At 37.2% G+C, this 21832-nt stretch overlaps 1 protein-coding gene and 1 long non-coding RNA gene across 4 annotated transcripts in view; both read left to right on the top strand.

Moving 5' to 3' along the window:
* Window positions 1-21832, top strand: part of LOC105431714 (uncharacterized) — a 227752-nt gene that overhangs the window by 80901 nt on the left and 125019 nt on the right. The gene's annotated exons all lie outside the window — the stretch shown is intronic.
* LOC148937002 (uncharacterized) lies at window positions 643-16119 on the top strand. Its single transcript, XR_016138843.1, has 2 exons — window positions 643-6304; window positions 6773-16119. It is a non-coding gene; the product is annotated as an uncharacterized LOC148937002 (long non-coding RNA).

Below are 21832 nucleotides of genomic sequence, written 5' to 3' on the forward strand. Positions count from 1 at the left end.
TTCTAATATGCACCAAGTCGAAAAATATCAGTTTATATAAGATAAATATAATTAATTGGCACATAATTGGCACATTGATTTCTGTTTACTATCAAGGAAATAAAATTTTTGTTACATTAAACATAAAATAATCAATTCGCGTTGTACAGTAGAATTTATCTCAATCAATAAGAAATCAATAAGAATGCAATATATCAATATTATATTTCGAAAAGTCATTGAACGTTAGAGCTTTTATTTTTGCCATCTTTTTAATATTTGCTGCTTTTTAATACATCTTAACGGAAAGAAATAAACGTTCTAATATTCCACGGTTTTTCGACTACGTTAGTCGAATTTTATTCGATTTCCGCATGATAGACATCAAGGATAAATGGAATACCATGGCAGTATCACTTTTCCATCTCTTGACAGTATATTGCCCGGGATTCCCTTAAGTCTCCGCGATTCACTCCGAAATTCACGAGATCGGGCAACGCCTCAGGTGCGCAAGGAGACGGATCTTCCGTCGCCCTTTTCTCTTCACCTCACCTCACCTCTCTCTCTCTCTCTCTCTCTCTCTCTCTCTCTCTCTCTCTCTCTCTCTCTCTCTCTCTCTCTCTATCTCTATCTCTCTCTCTCTCTCTCTCTCTCTCTCTTCTTTCTTTCTCTCTCTCTCTCTCTCTCTCTCTCTCTCTCTCTCTCTCTCTCTCCGCTTCTTCCGCCTTCGGTCCGTTTTATATTTTTCTCCGTGGGCCGCCGGTGGAACTTTTACTCCCTCGAAGGCAATGAAGGCAACGAAGTTCAGCATGCTTTTTAGATCCGCGTTAGTACGGTTCGTTAACCCGGCGAGTTATTACGACGGTGCACAGGCAGGTTAAGCACGTCTGTATCGTAACTTCTTGCTCATTTAATGACATGATATTAGATAGTCGTTGCAATTAAATATTTTTTGGTTGAACGTCGTGTTAACATATGCGCATGTTTTATCGCGCGCGAAAACTAATAACTGTCACGGTATAACTGTTATAGACTATTTTTTTTTTCTACGCTCGAGTTAATAAAAAAAAAAATTAAGATAGAATAAACAGAAAGATTGACTTACTAATTTAATATAGGATGAATTTTGTAATTAATAATAAATATAACACTTGATGTTTATAAGTATAATTTTTACTTGTAAATTGAAATAAGTTTTAGTGCATGCTTAAGAACCGAGCGTTGCCGACGCTTATGGCGGTAATTAAAATTAGAAAGCATCGCGGATTTTCTCGGCATAACTTCTGCTTCCAAAAACATCGCGACGAATGCTAAATTAATTTTCGCGGCGAAATCGCCTTTGCTTTTAATGCTATGTCGTCGTTGACGTTGCCGGTGGCGTACAAATAAAAAAGAGTAAAATTTATGGCTGTACACAAACGCATTGTGGTTTTATTGTCGAGTTAATTCGAAATAAAGTTTCATTTTCTACATTTACGTGCGCAGCTAGTTTAAATACTTGTTAAATACTTGTTAGTGTTTAGAGGAATTCTTTAAATTTATTTGTATTTATTCCTTATTTCGTTTAAAAAAAATGTTAATCCGAATATTCATTCTGAGAAAATGCGTGTGCGTGTCAACATATGCCTCTATCTGTAGAATATACGTCATTTTAATGTTATACTAAAACACATATAGTTGTTAAAAAAAACCTTTTCTTGTCATTCGTATGATGATCGTAAAGAATGCAGATCATGCTAGATTATTCTAAAGCTCGCTCATAATTTTCTGTGATCTTACTTTGCAAATATAAAATTTGTCTCTCTCTCTCTCTCTCTCTCTCTCTCTCTCTCTGTTGTACAAAAACTACATACGTGTATTCAAATATAAGTTAGCAATTTGTACAACATTACGATATATTGTTATAAATTAAAAAATTTTTTTATTTAGTGTAATTTGAACAATGCATGACATGGACTATTGGCTAGTAAAACGAATGAATTGGACATTGAATATAACAACAGCACACTGCTCATATTTCTCTAGAAATTGAAAACATGAGATGAAAAATTATTCATGCAATTTACATTTTTAGAAAAAACGAGACATATAATTGATTTAACATATAACTTGATTAGCATGTATCATTGATATGATATCTTTTCTTCAATGAATACTTCTTCCATATGTACAGCTGTTTCATAGTACTAGGAAGAAAGCTTATGAATAGGTATGTCATCTCTTTTAATTTAAGTCAATGTAAATTACACGACGATTTCTTTCCTCATGTCGCACACTGTATAATTACGCGATTATCATTTCTCACGGTATCGTGCATCGGAGCGGACGAATGTCGGATTAATAGAGCGGAAAATTTTCGTGGTCTACAGTTTCGCATTGTGCTGCTCGAAGGAAGTCCCAAGCACGATTAAATAATTGAAATTACCGGGAATATTCATGGGAGGCTGGGACGAGGAGAAAGGGGGGATGGGGAGGAGGAGCAGGGATGCTCCGTGGCGCATCATTTCGCTAACCGGAATGTCGCGCGGAAATCTCGACGTTGCGCATTTGCATTGCAAAAATCCGCGGCGGGCAGTTCGTTACATCGGACGCATTTGCAAATGGTTCGAGAGTCGCGCGCGAGTAATACGAGACGGTCTCTCCGGTTTCTCCGGAGTCGTGCCGAACTGGATTAACGTATCATTGTCCTGCAGCGCGGAAACGCGCGACAGTTTGGAACTATATGGGGGGAGAGGGGGAGGGGGATGGTGTTACGTATGGTTACCGGGTTCCTGCGGGCGAGCGGAAATTCATCGCTTCTTGTCCAGCGGGAGACGAAGCGAGGAACTCATTCATAATCGAATGAGTTAGCGGCGCCGAAGTTTTCGATGGAATTTCGGTATTCCGTTAATGGCTCTGCTTCCCTCGAGAAGCCCTCGGGCCATCCCCTGTTGACACTGCGGATGGCGGAGTGATTTCGTAGATCGTTATTGCGGCAAATTTATGGGTGCCGCTATACCGTATTAAGACATGAGAAAAGTATCGTTCGAATAATTCACGGAACAATCTCTAAGATGATACGAGATAATACCCTATATTATTTGATCACGAAAGTGTGACAGAAATCAAATTTATCTTTTCCTCTTTAGTTTCTTTTCTCATTCTTCTCATTGTTCCTTTAGGTAAAAAAATCTCATTGCATAAATATCTATATATATTTTTTTCAAAATATATATATATAGCGACGCTTTAATCGAATTATCGCATTTTATTTGTAACATACAATTTTACATTTTTATCTCGCGCAATACTGAAATGCATTTGCTTAACGTTTTTTTTTTTATCTCTGTTATTCGTTTCTGAAAATGTAACGTTGAAGTTGAATTGAACTCGTAGACATCACATTTGCTTAATGTGTTTTATTTCTGTTATTCTGTTGTCTTTGAAAATTTAACGTTGAAATTGAATTGAACTCGCAGATATCACTTAAAAACTCTGAATGAAGGACTCTCGTAATCTTGTACGCATTTCTTTCTTCTTCCTCGATTACTCGTTCTACATCAACTATTAATCCTAATCGACCAATCGTCTCGCATGAATACTAACTATTCGTCACCGCAGTTCCCGATGAAGACGCGGAAAATTATTCACGAACGAGTGCAAAGTTCTCGGAAAAGCCAGACGTGGATCGGCAGGCATTTAATTTGCTTTCGGCATTTAATTTGCTTGCCGTTATTGGGCGCAAGTTCGCAATAAAGCGTTTATTCATGGTAAAGAGGATCGCTCGTATCGAATAAAGAGGAGGACGAGAGGGCGGCTGGAGATGACGAATTCTGTATATCGTTTAATTTGTAAGCTACAAACGATTGAGATCAAAAAGAATAGGGTTGCAATGAGATTAACAACGACAGAACAGTCGAAGTAATAAATATACGAACGCGACTCTCGAAAAATCAACCATTGCGCGGAGAATATCGACTTTAAAATGTCGGGGATTTATGTCGGATATTCTTAAATTGCTTCTAAATGCGTTGAAGCAACGGAAAACATGAATCACTGATGCGTATCGTGCGATGGTTTAAGGATCAATATAAAATGTGGAAGTGTAAGATTTCGAAATTTACTCAATTTTAAAATATGAAAATGATATAAAATTGCAAAAAATTTCGTGGAGTACATTCTTACTCTTCTTAGAAAAAAATGATGTGAAACTTTTTATTATTTATAAATTACTTCAAGTTTATTCTAATATCCGTTTATCTTTGAATATCCATTGGTGTATGCTGTATCAATGCAAAACAGAACGTGGAAAATCAGCGAAGTATTAACAGAAATATTTGGATCATGCAGTAGCTACAACTTCATAAATGCACACATTCGCGCACACATACGCGTTTATACATATAATACATACGTGCATACACATTCACCCATCCACACACACACACACACACACACACACACACACACACACACACACACACACACACACACACACACACACACACACACACACACACACACACACATCGTCATGCCGGATAATAGAATGGTTTCCCGATGTTATCGTGGCAAGACGCGTTGCACCGAATTTACGAGATATCCTACGGTGGTGAAAATGCTAAAGCAACAGTTATCCGCCCCTAGGAGCTTCCCCTCGAGCGACGTCGGTATGTACGTACCGAGCGATGTATATAACAGAGCGTGGGAGATCTGGATTATACTAAGCTGCGATTGCCCTTGCGGCGACTCCATAAAAATACGGGTAGAACTTTTCGAACGACCACTCGGGATTGCGAAAAATGGCGAGCTCCTGGATACTCTTCAATTACTCTTTTTTTTTTCGCGAAATCGAGAACCGTTCGAGATTTGATGCATCGAGCACGATATTTACAGTTTCACCGGGGATGATCCGAGTGGAGATTTCCAGGAGCAGAATTAAAAACGGAATAAAAAAAAATATATATGTACATACGTATATATCTGTGGATAGCATTTTTTACTATGTTACAATATACGCAATATGATAAAAAGATTGAGAAAAGATTTTCCGAAAGATTTATAGTAAGTTGGACAAGCGAAAACTGAAGTACATTGAAATTTAAATTCTCGCGATTTGTCGACTCGAGTATTTTCATTCTAATTTTTCCCAACACATCTTTTTCATTATTATATATTTATTATTTCGCGACTTGTGGATTTAATTCAATTTCGCTCGAGGTCCTTCACTTGTCCAATCGCCGAGCGCTCCGATTGTTTCATTTATTACGCGTTACGAAAGCTTTTCCCGGAATTCGGGCGCGCGTTAGAATGGCCGAATCGAGAAAACGGAAACTCCATCAACTACGCGATAGCGTAGTGAAAAAGTCGAAATTCGTCCGCGCGGTAGCCCGTATCCAACATTGTGCAACACGAACGACAAGCAATCTCTCTGGGAGCCGCCAGTCATGTATCACACCGACGTTTCATCGCTCAGTAATTTTCACGCCACGATCTAATCCTCCCCGTATGTTATTTCGTAGGTCGCGGGTGTACACGGCGTATTGGGGATAAATTCCGCGGGGACCGGACGATTAAAATTAGCGTGGAAGCGGACGCGGTGGGCATTCGAGTTTCTACCACTCGCGACAAATGATTCACTAAGGAGATGGACGGCTCTCCTCCGTTTTCCCGCGTTTCGGGGGTGGTATACCCCATCTAATCTAACTCGAGTACGAGTCTTCTCTCGCCATTACTCAGCGAGTTCGCCAGGTAAGCGCTCGCGCCTCTCTGGAGATTGGACGGCGAACAGAGCATCGGATGTATCCACGTCATTATATCGTTCGCTGTGTATCGGTGTGTATGTGTGCGTGTTCCACCATGTGCTATTTGCGATTAATTTAATGGTCCATCGTCGAAGCAGTTGGGGACATAGTTGCCAATAGTTAATGAGTCTTTGTACATCCGTTGGAAGTTGCGTAAGGTGCTCGATTCATTATTCATGCGATGAATCAGTCGGGACACAATTATCTTCCCTTCTGTAAATCTATAAACTATTAACAATTTACGTTCTGTATATTTTCTGTATATTTTGTGTTCTGTATATTTTTATCGTTTGCCACATTCGGGAAATATTTATTCATTTTTCGCAGTTTGTTCTCGAAAAAGTCTGCGTGCCATTTTCGCGGTCGCAAATTTCCGTGTAAAGCACGTTTGCGAAGCACTTTGTACATAAAAGCTCACCGCCACATTAATGCTTTTCAATTTGCAGCTGTGGAATGCAACGCTATGGAGTACGATGTTGCGTACGGATGTCAAACGAAACAGCTCGCAATTAGAGATGAAATTCGTTAACGAGCATACATACGTGCGTGTTAATATACATTGTAATTGTTAACAAAGAGCTCTATATCACTTTCTATCAGAATGGCAATACAAATCTACTAAATTTATCAGCTTTGATCAAATTGTGCAGATTGGTTATTTATTGCTATAGTTATTTGTTGATCTTTGATACTCCGTTTCTGCAATACTGAAAGTTGAATACCTACTCTCTTATACTATATATTTTTAAATCGTTTTCTTTGGCTGGAAAATTGTACAAAGTTTAATCGGCCACTTAATAATTTGCCTAATATTATCGAGAAAATAATTTTTTGTTTGAATAAAATATTTAAATATTTAAAAATTTTGCAAAAATTTATTGCTATGTTACAATTAGAAAGATTGATATATTATTATATAGTTTAATTATTATATATCGGATAAATAATTAGTAAATAAAAATAATAATAAGCACAGTTTACGAACGTATTACAGCACTTTCTATTTTCAGTGCAGCCTATTAAAAATGCTCATAATGGAGACAATTGTAGAAAAAGCCGCGGATATTGAGAATGGGGAAGGCGAAAGAAACGAAGCTTGGTTTTCCATCGACCGATACAAAATCCCTTTCGCTTGAGTTCTCACTCCGCGAAGAACTATCCCCTGGGATTCGCGAAAGCGGGCCGGAAACGAGATTCTACATCTTGATTCAAACAGGAAAACAGTTCGTTTCCTTATTCGAAATTCATAAACCGAAGAAATATCCGTATGTGTCAATAGTAATCTCTAGTAACTTCCTCGAAACATCTGTCATCTTACACGCGGGTGGAAAGAACTACAACTTCCTTAATCGAAAGAGTTTCCGGAAAAAACATTCGAGATGCTGAATCTTACGGAAGTTCATAAAAAGAGTTCAATTATCTATCTGCTATCTGATCTAAAATATTTAACAAAAGGGGTTTACATTAGATAATGACTTAGTATAGGATATTTTTTTATTATAGCGCATTATGCCTGATAAATATAATGTTTCTTTATGAAATTTGATGGAAGTACTAAAGTTATAACGTTTTATATTATATTTATATATTTTTTTACAAATAAATTTTTAAGATGTTTGTAACTTAATCTTTATGAAAAACCATTTGTAGTAAATGTAATGGATATTCTGTATTAAGTTTATAGAAGCTTTTAACTTGCCAGTTTTTAGACGCGTGACTTTATTACACTGATACTATTATAGGCTGATCCACTTTTTAATCTGGTCATTCAACGCGTTACAATGCTGTAGTGTGTTACAATTTCCATTTTCGCTTTATAGATCTGTTTGTGAGTGACAAAGTAAATGCCAGAGAAAAACGCGAATCAATAAAAGTCATTTATAGATAAAACAATAGCTTGTCAATAAAGTTGCGTCCTTTTAAACACAATTTCGGTGTTATCCGTCACCGTCCTTGCGCCGCGGGCTGTCGTTAGAAAAACGTAACCGAGACTGCAATATGCAATTTATCGACTAAACAAATATAAACGAGATAAATTCGATACTTGTCATTCGATGAACGCACATTTGAAACATATTGACAAAGCATATTACATTTCCTTCTACTAAGAAAATTGAAGTCTGCGTAACATGAATTTTGACTGCAGGGAAATATCTTTTTAATAAAGTATCAAAGGATTCTCAAAATTAATCACAACAAAAAAAAAAATGATAGAGCAACTAAGAGCCAGACTTTTTTTTAATAATTCATTTGTAATTTTGTTAATAAACTTGAAAGATCAACTTGAAGCATTTTGAAAAGATAATCTTTTAGATGCGGTACAATTCATGGAAATTACTCTCGACATTTGTATATTTCAGTCGTGTTATTACTTTTCAGTTTAGCGCTCGAAACACACACGTCCTAACGATATTTAACGACGACATCCCTCTTCCTCCGAAAGGGTGAAACGGGAAGTCGCACACCCGCAACGTTGCGCTTCGTGCTTGCGTTTCTCCGTCAAATTAAAGTAACATTGACGTTGCGCTACGGCAACGTAGACGCAGCAGCCGCCGCAACGCCGCTCGATTTCCTACGTCCGAACAACAACTGTCATTATTCAATGTCGACTGTCACAAGGAACCGTTTATAATGCGTCGCGTGAGTCAGGGGACCGTTACGGACAACTCGTTAGTATCGGTTATCGACATTAACAATGAGGGCGCGTTGCGACGTTCGCGCCGGGCGGTGGTGACACGGCTTCGCTTAACACCGTTCCGAATCTCCGTGGGCCAATAATGTTACGCATTTACCGTTCCCGATTAATATTGAAGGATCTCGGGGGAACGCCCGTGAAAGCACTCGATCGTTACTTACGAAGGGCGATAATTGATGATCTCAACAAAAAGAGATTTCCTTGATCGTCTCGCTTTCTACCAGCCATATTGATAATCGAATGCGTAAGAAGTTTAAAAAGCGAATGAGCTAATTTTAACTTTCCATTTCCGAAAAAAAAATATTGAGGAAATGATACGAAATTACTATTTGAAAATCCGATGTAAATATTATAAAAATATGAAACAGACTTGATTGGATCGCATTGAATTGGACGGTCTGGGTTACATAATATTGACTCATACTTCAGTTAGGAAAGGAAAAAGTATGTGAATACATTTTAGCTTGAAGCTTTCATGGCGAACATCAAAAATATATAAAATATATTTGATATGCTATTTTTACGTCGTACCAATTTATACTGTAGAAGCATATGCAACCGATCGATGTATAATGTATTGGAGGAATACTGTAGACATATTGAAAAAAAAACCTCTTTCTAGAGAATTTATATTGTTCTTCCCGGATTTTATCATTATATGTATTTATAATTTAAATAAAAAGATAATTATTTTAATGCATTTTATTTTGAATGCATTTCAATAATCCTTTAAGCGCCATGAGGAGCTAATTAGCTAAAACAAGAGTATTAATTTATGATAACAATATGATAATATGAGAAACATGAGTGAAATTTCCGACAGGCGAAAAATCGCAGAGATATTTCGCGTGCCGACAATAATTCGTGAGCTGGTACTTGCTAATTTGTAATCCTTCTTTGCATTAACCGTTAACGATTACTAGTTCCGTGGCCAAGCCAATTAGGATTTTAAATGAGGCGAAACTCGGAGTTTATTTTTCTTATACTCTTACCATTTTTCCACCCATTCACGTAATGTTCATCCCTAATGTTTGTTGTACATCTCCCTTACTTTAATATTTTAGAGTCTATACATTTACTCGTACCCTATTTAAAAAATTTAAGCGTATATATTTTTATCCCTTTCTATTAGATATATAAATGTATGAATTTAAATATAACATTAAAAACAAAATTTATCATGCATTTATATAAATATTTATATGTGCCAAGAGACTACGTTTATTATCCTGTAGCTTATTTAACAGGCAATATTTTATAATTTCTAGGTCGCTTATATTAAATATTTACATAATTATTATTTTTCATAAAATATTATGAAATTAAATTCTAATACGATTATACGATATTACAGAAAAGAATAGTTTGAGATAAAATATTTGTCAACAATTTACAAGAAATTAATGGAAGCAATCTGTCGCATTAAAGTATTCCTTATCAATTTATCGTATTTTGCTGGTAGCTCGAAAATTCTGCACTTGCCGTAGAACGAAAGGAATGCGAGAGGGGAGTTTCTCGCGGCATGTGTCTAAATCCTCGCTGGCATTAGTGTCTTCCGTCGTCTTTCTTTTTTCGGTATAGCTGGTCTAATCCTAATGGAGCAGCAGTTTGCTCAACGTGGTCACGTTCGCCAGATCCTCTTCCGGAAGCAGGAAGGTTTATAAATTTTCCAGGCCCACTTCGCGATTGCACGTCTACGTATGTTCCTCTTGCCCAACCCCCCCCCCCCCCCGTATCATCCGTGCAATCAAAAACTAGTGAGTATAACGTGGCAATAATATCTGAAATATAATAAAAGCATTACAATTTTCTTTCTCGAACGAAGAGAAAATATTAAGGCGGAAAATAAAATAACGAAATGTTGAGTTAGATTAATTTATTTAATTATTAATGAAATAATTAACAAACGACCAAACGTTTTTCTCATTTGGCATTTCGAACTTCGTGTTTTCACAGTAGTGTTGATAAGAGAGTACTCGATTGATGCATAGATGTGTTATTAGAATGAAATATCTTCAGACTTCGATCACATCTCGGACGAGATTAAATGAAAAAAAATTTTCAGTTAAGCGTGATAATGCTCTACCGCCGGTGAACATCGATATTATTGGAAAAAAATTTTCTCTTGACGCTGTGCAAACTGCAACTACGCCGTCGTGCAAACGAGCTTTGGATCATATTTACTCAACGTGAACCGTGTGCGAACGACTTGATTGCATTCAAAAACACGCGCATTTGCCAGAACAACATTGCCATGTATGCGAAGAGTGATATCTCCGCGCATTTGTCTCGTTACTCCATTCACATTCTACGCTCGCGTAATCTCTCTTTCCCCCCCCCTTTTTTTTTTTAAGTTTCGAATCTACATTCGCGAAGCTACAAATGTAAATTATAACTCTAATTAGCAATTACAATCGGCGGTGACTCGGTGCATGGCTATGCTAATTGTCTTAATTTTGTATACATTTATAAAGGTGTATGAGAAAATATACAATGGAATTATTTATGTAATTTACATAAGACTTATACTCGTAACTCATTTTGTACATTGATTATTCAATTTCATACCAGAAGATTAACACTCTTTAGCTGCTTTCTCATTCGAGTGTTGTGTTGGTTTTTATGAATGTCAACTCGCTTGCTCCAACTAAATAATGTTATCTAAATATTCTTTTCTTTTCTAATAACTTTTAATAATCTTGGCAAGTTGGTCGTTGAATCATTTATTATTAATCCTTTATTGATTTTAAAGCAGTTTGCATTAATAACAAGATTCTGCGGTTGTGAAAATTCCTTCGCGAGGATGCTTTGGAGCATCTCGTGCTTTTGTCGTATCGAGAATGCTGACTATTGCAATTGATGATAATTGCAACTTGAGAATTGCAGCGATAACAGTAAATGGGATGTATTTTGTTTTTGAAATGAAATCATTAAAAAACAACAAAAGTCGGCATTATCTTCTTGATAAAACAAACGTTTCAGGCCTTTTCTTTTGCTCGAAATTTTGTTACTCTTTTGACAATCAAACATAATTTAATAATCTTTGACTGAATAGACTGAATAGATTTTAATTTACACATGTTTAATCTAAATAAGTTTATACAAAAGTAACAAAATAATTCTTTAATTATGTTACTTAACATTGTGTAAAAATTAAAGCGATTGCAACATCTAGAAATCATTATAGAAAAACATTTGTGACACATGAAAAAGAATATGGAAATTATATATTACAGCGTAATATATATTAATTAAATAAATTTAAATAAAAGTATGGATAGTGATATTGTAACGAATGAAATATAGACTCTATGTATTCTGATACTCTGTAACGTTTACAAACGTTCGACATTGATTGAATTTCCAGTTTTCCATAAATAACAAATATCATATAAAAACATAGGGCGCATATGACGTGCACGAAACATATACATTAACAAAACAAATAAGCATGCAAATACGTCATCAGCGATATCGGGGAAATACCGCGTTGCGGAAACTGAACGAGCTCAACTTCCGAACAAGTCGCAGCTGGTCGACGCGGATTACACGCGACGGTTGTAACTGGTAGTCGTTATGCCAAAGTAACGAGGAGAATCGCAGAAGAACAGTAAAACACAAATGCGTAAAGCACAGGAGGCGAGGAGGAAGGGAAACTCGCGAGCGGAAAAACGGCTAAATTAACTGGCTGCGGGCAATTCGTTTTCAATTACGTGTACAGGTGCGTGAACGGGATGAAAGAGGGGAGGTACGAGCGCGACCTGAAAAGGAGACCGAATCGGGATTTTACGGAGCGAGCAGACGCGAGCAGCGAACTGAAAGTTATGGTTTTCGCCTTGCCTTCGACGAGCCGCTGTGCCATCGGGATTCCTGAAGTGACTCGTAAAGTACAGACCACTCCACTCCGGATACGCTAGGGTAAAACCGGAAAACTGGTAACGAGCTCGCGTGCCATTTATCGTCGTGCAGATAAGCATGCGCCGACCGCATCATTTTCCGATCTCATTTTTCGCGCGAGTGTGTAATCATAATTTTAACACGGATATATATATATATATATATATATCGCACGGTTTACGCAAAAGTATCTAAAATATTCAAAATTATAAAAATTTTGATCACGTTTGCTGTGAACGCTCAAGATAGAGATTTATTTGCAGCTCTTTCCGGAAGTTAAACGAAACCTCGTCGAAAATACGTTGGTCGATGAATTTATGCTATCGCGTAAATGAAGCTCGAGGCCGATTCCCAATGGGTTTTATATTTTACACGGTATTGTTGCAACGAGCATCCGGATATTGTTTCTTATTTGATAGCCCAAAGGGCACTTATGCACTGGCTCGATTCGCGAATTATGCGAATTTACGTAATCGTCCGGTGTATAATCGCGTCGTTCCGACTTTCCGCGCGGACGAAAAATTTAACGATCGTGCGCGCGGGGGCGGTCGCCCGCAATTTCGGGGCGTGTTATATATTTCCGAGATGTCGCGCGTCGTCGTTACTTCTGTTTGCGTCGTAGCGACGGATACGTGCAATTAAAGCGATTTAAAGGGATTCAATTGCTGCCATTTCGCACCTGCCGCGCGCCGCAATGCGGACGAGCGTCGTAGGTAGCGTATTGCCGCGCCGGACGAATAAATTGAAACAACTGTTTTCCCAACGGCGAGCTAAACGTCGAGCAAATTAAAGAGCGTGTTAGAGCAAACGCGCGCGTGGATAGAGGAAACGCGTCGATCGGGAAACAACGACGGCGGGTTTACACGCTTTTATCATCGCATTTTTTCCAAGCGCATTTTCATTATTCACTGTCGACTCGGTGACTGTTTGATCGATGTGAGCCCGCGGAAATCCACGAAATTCAGCAAATAGCCCCGGCAAACAATATTGAATACGGTGTCGAGCTAAACGCAGTTTATTGGGATTAAAAGCATTACCGAAAGATACAACATTTATATCCGTATATTTATATTATCCGTAAATATAAAAAGAAAGTGTGTCAATAATTTTTTTTATCGGAAAGATGTTAAGCGGCACTGTTTATTTTATTATTTGAAGCATCGTTTATTTTATTAATTCGCGAGTGCAAAATTGCATTATGTTCAAATTGGCTATTTGTCAGAAACTGCATTAGATTTATAGCGCGATGTGCTCGTTCTCGATTTGCAGAATCGTTCTCGAGATTCGAAATAAAAAGGCTTATGAATAGACAAGACCGATCATTACCCACGCAGTAGCGAAAGCATCGTCGCACCAGACATTCATCTTATTCTAGAATGTTAGGGAAATAAATGCGGGAATGACGCGAATGTCACAGAACGGTTTCTTGGGGCAGAGTTTTCTGTCTTGATGTTAAACACACATTCCCATTCATCGCGTTGAGAGGAGGCATCGGGGATTTACACTTGACATGTCATAAAAAGGTGGCGACGAGCGGCTCGTGGGAGACGAGAAGACGTGAGCGGGATATATTCAGCCGTATTTTTCACGGCGCCGTGACCACGACAATTTTCCATTGCTTCTAACGTGAAAACAAATGTCCTCCTCGTCCACATCGTCGCCACCAAAAAGAAATCTAGGATAGGACCGTGACATCACCAGATGTTCTGAAGATCTCTTTAAAATTTTTGCGAAAACCCTCCAAACTTTTTTTTATTCTTTTTAAAAAATTTATATAAAAATTTATAATTTTCATGATATCGGCGAGAAAACCTAATGAATTCATGTCGATTTTATAGAAAGGATATTTAAAATTAAAATTGTTAAATTGTGAAAGAGTACGACTAGTGAATTATTACGTAATATCTTTTTAGAAATAGTGATAAAAGTCAATTGTCATAGAAAATTATCCCTTCTTTGTAGGTTATAATTAAGGTAATTTCAATATGACGCTATATTATTTTTTTACATATTAAAATATTTTATGTCATAGAAATGCATATTGTCGACGGTTGAAAAAATAAAATAAAACCGTAGTCGAAAACTTGCTCGTCTCCATGAAACGCAGGATTTCCCAGGACGCAGCATTTTTCCTTCTCTTGGAATATTGTGCACAGAAGGGCATGAAGCGGGACTTAAATTACACAATTCCTCTCTATGCGGTCCATTCTACGAAATTCTATGGAAATTACTTTTATTACAGGCCGTAATACCGCTTTCCTTCTCGTTTCAATCGATATCACGCCGTGATTCCGTTACCAATTGTCTCGATAGATATTTCGAATAAGAGTAGTTCGAGTTAATGAACCTGAAAGGTCTTGCTCTCGAAGGGGAAAGAAAAAGCTTATATTACAACACAAAGATATCGTACGCTGAAAAAATTATTTTCTTAACTGCAACCAAAATGTAGTACACTTATTATGATTGGCAATATAAAATATTTTATTTGAGCCAACCAAATTTATTATATACAGGATAAAATTTACAAATTTTTTGATTGGAGTAATTAAACATTTGGTTGAACATACATTAAAATGTTTGCTTAACTCTACCAAATTTTGTTTACAACAAAATTATTTTTTTCAGTGTAGACTAATACTACATTTTATATTACAATTTTTATACATATACAATTAATTGTTTCGTGTATCACCGATACTCGTGTTTACTATATTGCTTGCGAGATAATGAGATAGAATTAACAACTTTGTACTTGTGATAATTTAAATGTACCACAGCACGCTGTATGATGCAATTAACTAATTACGCGCTGGAATCGCAAACGACAGGATATAATTATTTTACGTTGAAAGCCGTTCTGTATTATACTCATCGGCGTCACGTGAATGAAATGCGTATTATTAAGCTGTCAAGATAAATGATAAATAAAAATCCTCGATATTGGTTGCGAGCTCTCCCGTGTCGATCATAAACCGATCGTGAGTGACATTTTTTTTTATGCGCTGGTAAGCCGTCTGTCCCTGGCACAAGTAGACCGATCATATTTTGCAGACAATTAATGACTGGCACTGAAAAAAAAAAAAAAAAAAAAGAATGGGCCGAACAAATCCGCCAAAATCGAAAACGCGAAGCGCTGTTGATATTGACTGCAAAGATGAAATGTGCTGCCGATCGCAGGCTTTACATCTCGGAATTTCGTTGACAATATTTATGCTAGATTGACCATCGTGCTTTATGTCCCACGTTTTTCCCCCCTTTTGACCCCATTCTATTTTTTAAATTATTCACCATTATTTATAGGTTTGTTATTCCATCACGTTTATGGATAATTTATCGAGTTTTATTCTGCTTTTTTTTTAATTCTATTCTTAGAAGATCTTTTTTTTTTCTTTCTTTTCTTATGTTTTATTACAAATGTTATGTCAAATAATATTAAATTAATATCGCGTACGATATAAAAACGTATCACATTATGTGAATTTAAAATTCGTAAAAATCTGAAGATATCTCTTTTATTTCTTCTCCCTTACTATGTAGAAAATCCTTATTTACTCGAAAAATCTTTTCAATAATTATACACAATAAAAACATTTTCTATTGGTCTGTTATTTTTTATATTTATATAAAAAATAATCAAATTGCAATTTGTATGGAGACTTCCCGTGTATCTATGCAGAGTTTGTATGTGAATTTTATTAACTCCACGAATCGGAAGATGCAAACTTGGAAGAGGAGGGGGGGCTCTTCCGTTTCCGTTAGGTGTTATTTTTTTCTGCGGGTCGTCCGGCTTTTACGAGCATCCGCCGTTTCGCGAGTCTAGACATCGCTTTTACGACGGCGAAATAAATGCAATACCGCGTTGTGTGATCTACATACGCACATGTACCCATGGTACTCCACCCGAGAGTGCATGTAAAAGTCGGCGGATTCGCGAGAGCGCGTGCGTGCGCGCCTTTCTTTATCCATGGCCGCTTTTCCCTGTCGCCATCGCGTATACGAGAGACCGTGTATTCATGGAGACATTAAATGAAAATCATGGTTTTACGCATGAGCCAGCTATGAGGTACACGGAGGCGACTCACCCGATACGCCATTTTGCCCTTATATAACCCGCAAGCATTTTATAAATATTTAATGACGATCATACTTTATCGCATTTTACACCGCAACGTGCGCTCTGCCTTCCTTCAACCGTCTTTGATTGTTTTTTTATCTTTCTCTCTCTCTCTCTCTCTCTCTCTCTCTCTCTCTCTCTCTTTCTCTCTCATTCACTTATTCACTTTTATTTACCAGATTAGAGGTAAGTTTTTCCTTTTTCCGGCACTTAATCAGAATATGTTTTATGGATATTAATCGCGTGTCTAGGATGTTCCGTATTGGAGGATTGTCCTTAAAACATAATATATGTTTTGCTATAAATTATTTGCTATAAATTATTGTTGTGTACAATAATGTGAGGAGAATGACGTTCTTTAACTCAGAGAAGAAAGAGAACCATTAGAAATTTCTCACTTCCAAATTAAAAAATTATATTTTAAGAGACACATTTTATTTCATATACTCATTTATAATGTATATATTATTTTTATTATGACAAAAATGATTGCATTTAAATATCGATTTGAATATTGATCGATGACGTTAATGACAATAACGTGTTTTTTATCGTATAATTCATTTCGTGCGAGTTAACGACGACGATGCTCGACGCTTTGACGTCTCTTTGTATGCGCTTGTAATTTTTTTTAATCCAGTCGAATGAGATCGAGATACGCCAATCGCGAACGTAACAGAATTTCTGCCACGTACGTAGTCATTTGCATATGGTTGCGTATGTGCGGAAATTCCGCGGTGCTGTGCGGAAATTTCATATCGGTAATGTTGCATACGCCCGTCGCAGTAACATAGCAATATTAAATTCCGTGTTTATTCTGACGGTGCGAGCGTGGCTGTCCGCGTTATTATGGATCGTAATGATGGATCTTGCTCATTTCGCGACTACTTGAACGGACGAAGACGTTCGCTCTTGCCCTTTCAACTTGCCCTGTCCGCATATTCGTTCGCGCCTCATCGGGCGTCTCGTCGACTTCTTAGACGCTTGCTTATTTATACATCCACCTTTTTGCAAGCACATCGCGTATCGCCTGGAATCGCCTCGTCTTACGTTGGTAGAGTATTCTATAAATATTTAGTGACCCTTATTTTCTTGTTCCTCTCACTGGCGTGGTACTTGAATTTTTTTCATTATTTCTTCTTTTATCAATTCTGAAAACCGCGGTTATTTGCGCGCAGGCGAAAAAAATATATTTATAAATGTAGAAAGAGTCTTTCTTTTATCAATTTTAAGTTTCAAATATTTCTTTTGATGATAAAAGTAGATTTATTTATATCTTTATCGTTACTTTTTTTATAAATAATACTTTTTTTTATTAGGTAACCGATGAGAGAAATATATATTTTATTTTTCAAAAATATTTATCTTTTAATTTTCAATTTTATATATTTTATTTTTGTAACTGAGAAATTACTATTTTATTAGCTTTAAGTAATATTTATATATGCATTTTTTGAATTTATTTATATCATTTATATGCGAATTTTTACATATTAATTACTGCTTTAAAATATTCTATCTACTCTTTTATTGTTTAATGTTTATAAATTTGAATTTGCTTTTGAATTTTATAATTTAGAGTTTTTTAATCAGTTTTTCGTTAACGTATTTTTTTTACAAATAACTTTGAGAGAGATTACAGCTTTGAAAAAAACTGCAAATTAATCTAATAATTACTAATTAACTATTAATAGATTGTGGTACAAAATTTATTATAGCGATAAACTTGTTTACCGAAACAATATAATTAATTCAATCAACAGAAAGCCATTATAAAAGAAGTTTCATATATTTTGATTATTATAAAATATTTTTATAAATAACAGAAAATTTAATTTAAATATATAGACTCCAGAAGCATACGACTAATCTTAAAGTAGATCACGTTTTAAATTTAATTTGATTTATTTTTGTAACACATTTCAATAAAGAGAGGCGCTGCTATATTGAAAAGTATTATCACGGATCGTTAACGCGGTCTTATCAGAAAGAAGAAGAGGGATTTTCATCTTTTGTTACATTTTCAAATATCAAAATCGTGAACCGAAGAACGTGATCTTGACGGAGATGCGAAGGAAAATTCGTCGAGAGATCTCCGTCGAAGCTACGTTTTCGTCCACATGAAGTTTCGCATCTATCGTGGATTTCCGCCAGTAAATCCGTTAAAGAAGAGCTTCTTCTGCAAAGAGTTATGTCGCGAGCGACTCTTGCGCATATTTGACGCGTACGTGAATGGAAGGATTAAGTAAAATAGGTCGCGTCGCGTCGCATCGTATTAGAACTGCGACAAATTTTATCGTAGATTCATATCGGAGATTTTATCATACGTCACGAATTTCATCGTCCATTACATCTTTATCGCAAATTTTATTCCTTCGCTGAATTCAGATTGCAACTTTTCAATAGGGGAATTTTTTAATGAAAAAAAAATAGAAAAATCCCTTTTGATTGGAGAAAAGATTTATCTTTCTGGTTGCGTTTGCGCTTGGCCGCGAATTAATACAAACTTTATGCAATCAATGTGCATGATATGCAACTCCGTAATTTGCCAATTTATTTCCGTCTGGTGCACTGGGAATTTCGGGAAAACGCGTCGAGTTTAATTTGGCAAGTTAGACTAGCACGTTTAAAGGGTAAACAAGATACTAATTTGATCGCACAAATATCATGGTACCGTTGCAATATTCCTGAAGTAAAATCAGAACGTGATTGGCTTATTTATCATTAACCGACAATATCGCATTAAAGGGGAGACCGCATTAAATCTGACGCAGCAATTGTTTGTATTATTGAAATACATCAAGATATTTGTTGTAATTTACATATGAAATATTTATGGGACTTATAAAATTAAACTTGGACCGGACCTTTTTTTAGAATGTAAAATAAAACAGGTCGCGGCTTGTTTTGACAATTCTATACAAACCCTTCTATACAAACAAAATCAGATTCTCTTCAAACGCGGGGCTGCCACCACCATACGTTTCTGCCTACGTTTCGACGGTCGTATCGCTCGTAAATCTCCGTCTGGGACAGTCGACACGAGCGGGACAGATCGGTCCCGGCGAAAAGGGTCCCAACGATCGCGATAAATCATCGGGTCCGCCGTGCCCCGGTCAATTACAAAGCTGCGTCGGTAAATAACGAATTACGTGGCTTTCAATTTGCCCGCGCGATATAATGGCCATTGAATTCCGTCGGCATCGAAAGCTTTACGGAATGCCCTCGGGATCGATCTGCGTTTGTATTTGCACTCCGGATCGGCTGGACTTCACACTAGGCTTTCGCGTTCTCGTTAGTCTTCATTAGCTAATTAACGTCGCGCCGCGCAGAACAAATAAACAAAAAAAAAAAAAAGGAAAGAAGAATGGCACGGAAGCGCTATGACAGGTGGAATAGACGCCAGCACTGAATTTCGACTCCGTGTCACGACGTCTGTCACGTTTCTGATAATTTACCACGCTGCGATGCAAAAAGTTCGCTGCTATAATAACTTATCCTATAAAGTTATGACAGATTGTCGGATTGCCAGCGAGATAGATATAATTTAAATATCACGATATTATCTCGTCAGTGTATTTATCTAAATGATATACATTATTAATATAGTTATAGGAAATTGATAACAATTTTGCAAACTGAATTAGAGAGGAAATATCGATGTTATGTATTTATATGATATTTTATCGAGAAATATTCAGGATTACTAGATAACATTTCTTTGTATAAATATTTTGTTACACAATTCCCAGTACACTTTTCCCGCAATCTTTCCACATTTCCTCGAACACGAGTTCTGCGAAAAGTCCGCAACGATGATATTAAATTACTCTGTTTGCGAGTTACAACAGCGAAACCAACTTTCAGTGTACTCGAGTCTTCTCAACAAATTGTTTCTACCTAAGGAAGACATACTCTGGAGCATTACGTTGATCGACATCATCATCATTATCACTCCGTGATCATTAGTTCTAAACGATTAATCGAATAAAACGAAGAAACGTTAGCAAAAAAAGGCGCAAGGTATTTTAAGGATGAAGGGTCGGCCTTGAAGAGCTGGTCGGGCCTGCAAGGCCTGCCGGGGAAGAACGAACAAGAGAAACCGACCACCGGGAGGGTCGTCACCCCCTCCTAAAAAAAGGGGTCGAGGCCTGGCACCAGGTCAAAAGCTCGGTCACAATAGGTTGCCTGCAAAGCGCTGGTTCCCGGGGGTCGGAGGCGGAGGAGGAGGGTGGTGGCATCGGGGACAGTGGCGAGGGAGGCGGCACGAGTATGTGCTGCGTCCTCCAGGGTGCCGAGAGAGTGTTCCCCTCCACCGGGAACGGGGGGAAACACGGGACGGGAACGGGAAGCGGCAAGGGCGCCGGCGGCACCCCCGTGGGCGCCCAGGACTTACCCCTCGAATCACTCTGGGCGGCCGGCCTGGACGAGGGGATGGGGTTCCCACAAAGATGCTCCTATGCGAATCAACACACTACTCTCGCCGCAGCCTCTTCTATAAGCCATACGTCCCCTGCGAATCCGGACGAGCTCTGGAGAGAGAGAAACCTCCCTCATAGGTATATACCGTTATTCGCGAAATTGACTAATCATTTTAAAATTTTTTGAAAATTTTAAATTTAAAAGAAAGTTTTTCTTTTAAAATTCTCTTTTAATTCTCGTAATAAAAAAAAAAAAAAGAAAAGAGAGCAAGCTTGTCGAAAGTTTTCACAGCTTTTATATTATCAGAAAAATATCAAAATAAAAATGTATTTTTGAATTATTTTTAAATATTTTTAAGATGCTTAAGTTTCGTTAAACTATTATATCAGAAATCATTTTTCAAGTCGAGTCTTTGTCATCGAAATGTTAACTTATATCTAGTTATATATGTAACATAGTTCAGTTATATGTTTAGTTAGTTAAATATTATATGTTTAACATACATCTTTATCTTAATTAATTTGCGATTAATTTTTTTTCTTGCGTTTTTTTGACAGAAACTTAGCTTCTAATACAAATTGAATTCTCTTCAGTCTATTGAAATCGAAATTTCGTTATCAGTCTACTTTTTTTGTCTTTTTCAAACGCAATTAAAACGAAACCGAGCGTGTTACTGTATAACTGGCTTAGAGAGTATAAAAGATCTCAATATCCCGCCGTATCAATACAATAGCGGCTATAGAAATACTCGCTCGCGCAGAACGCCCACGACCTCCACGGGGATCGGTTCCTCGATCACAGATGAGATATGGACGTCGGCGAACGAGCGGCGATTTTGCCGCACCTCGACCACCTCGACCGGCATCGGCTCGTCCCTGAATCTGCACGAGAACAATCGCTCATTGGAGTCGCGCGATGGCGATTTCTACTCCACGGATATCG

This window comes from Pogonomyrmex barbatus, unplaced genomic scaffold, assembly GCF_055798465.1.
Source record: "Pogonomyrmex barbatus isolate J1 unplaced genomic scaffold, ASM5579846v1 scaffold18, whole genome shotgun sequence".
Taxonomy (NCBI): Eukaryota; Metazoa; Arthropoda; class Insecta; order Hymenoptera; family Formicidae; genus Pogonomyrmex; species Pogonomyrmex barbatus.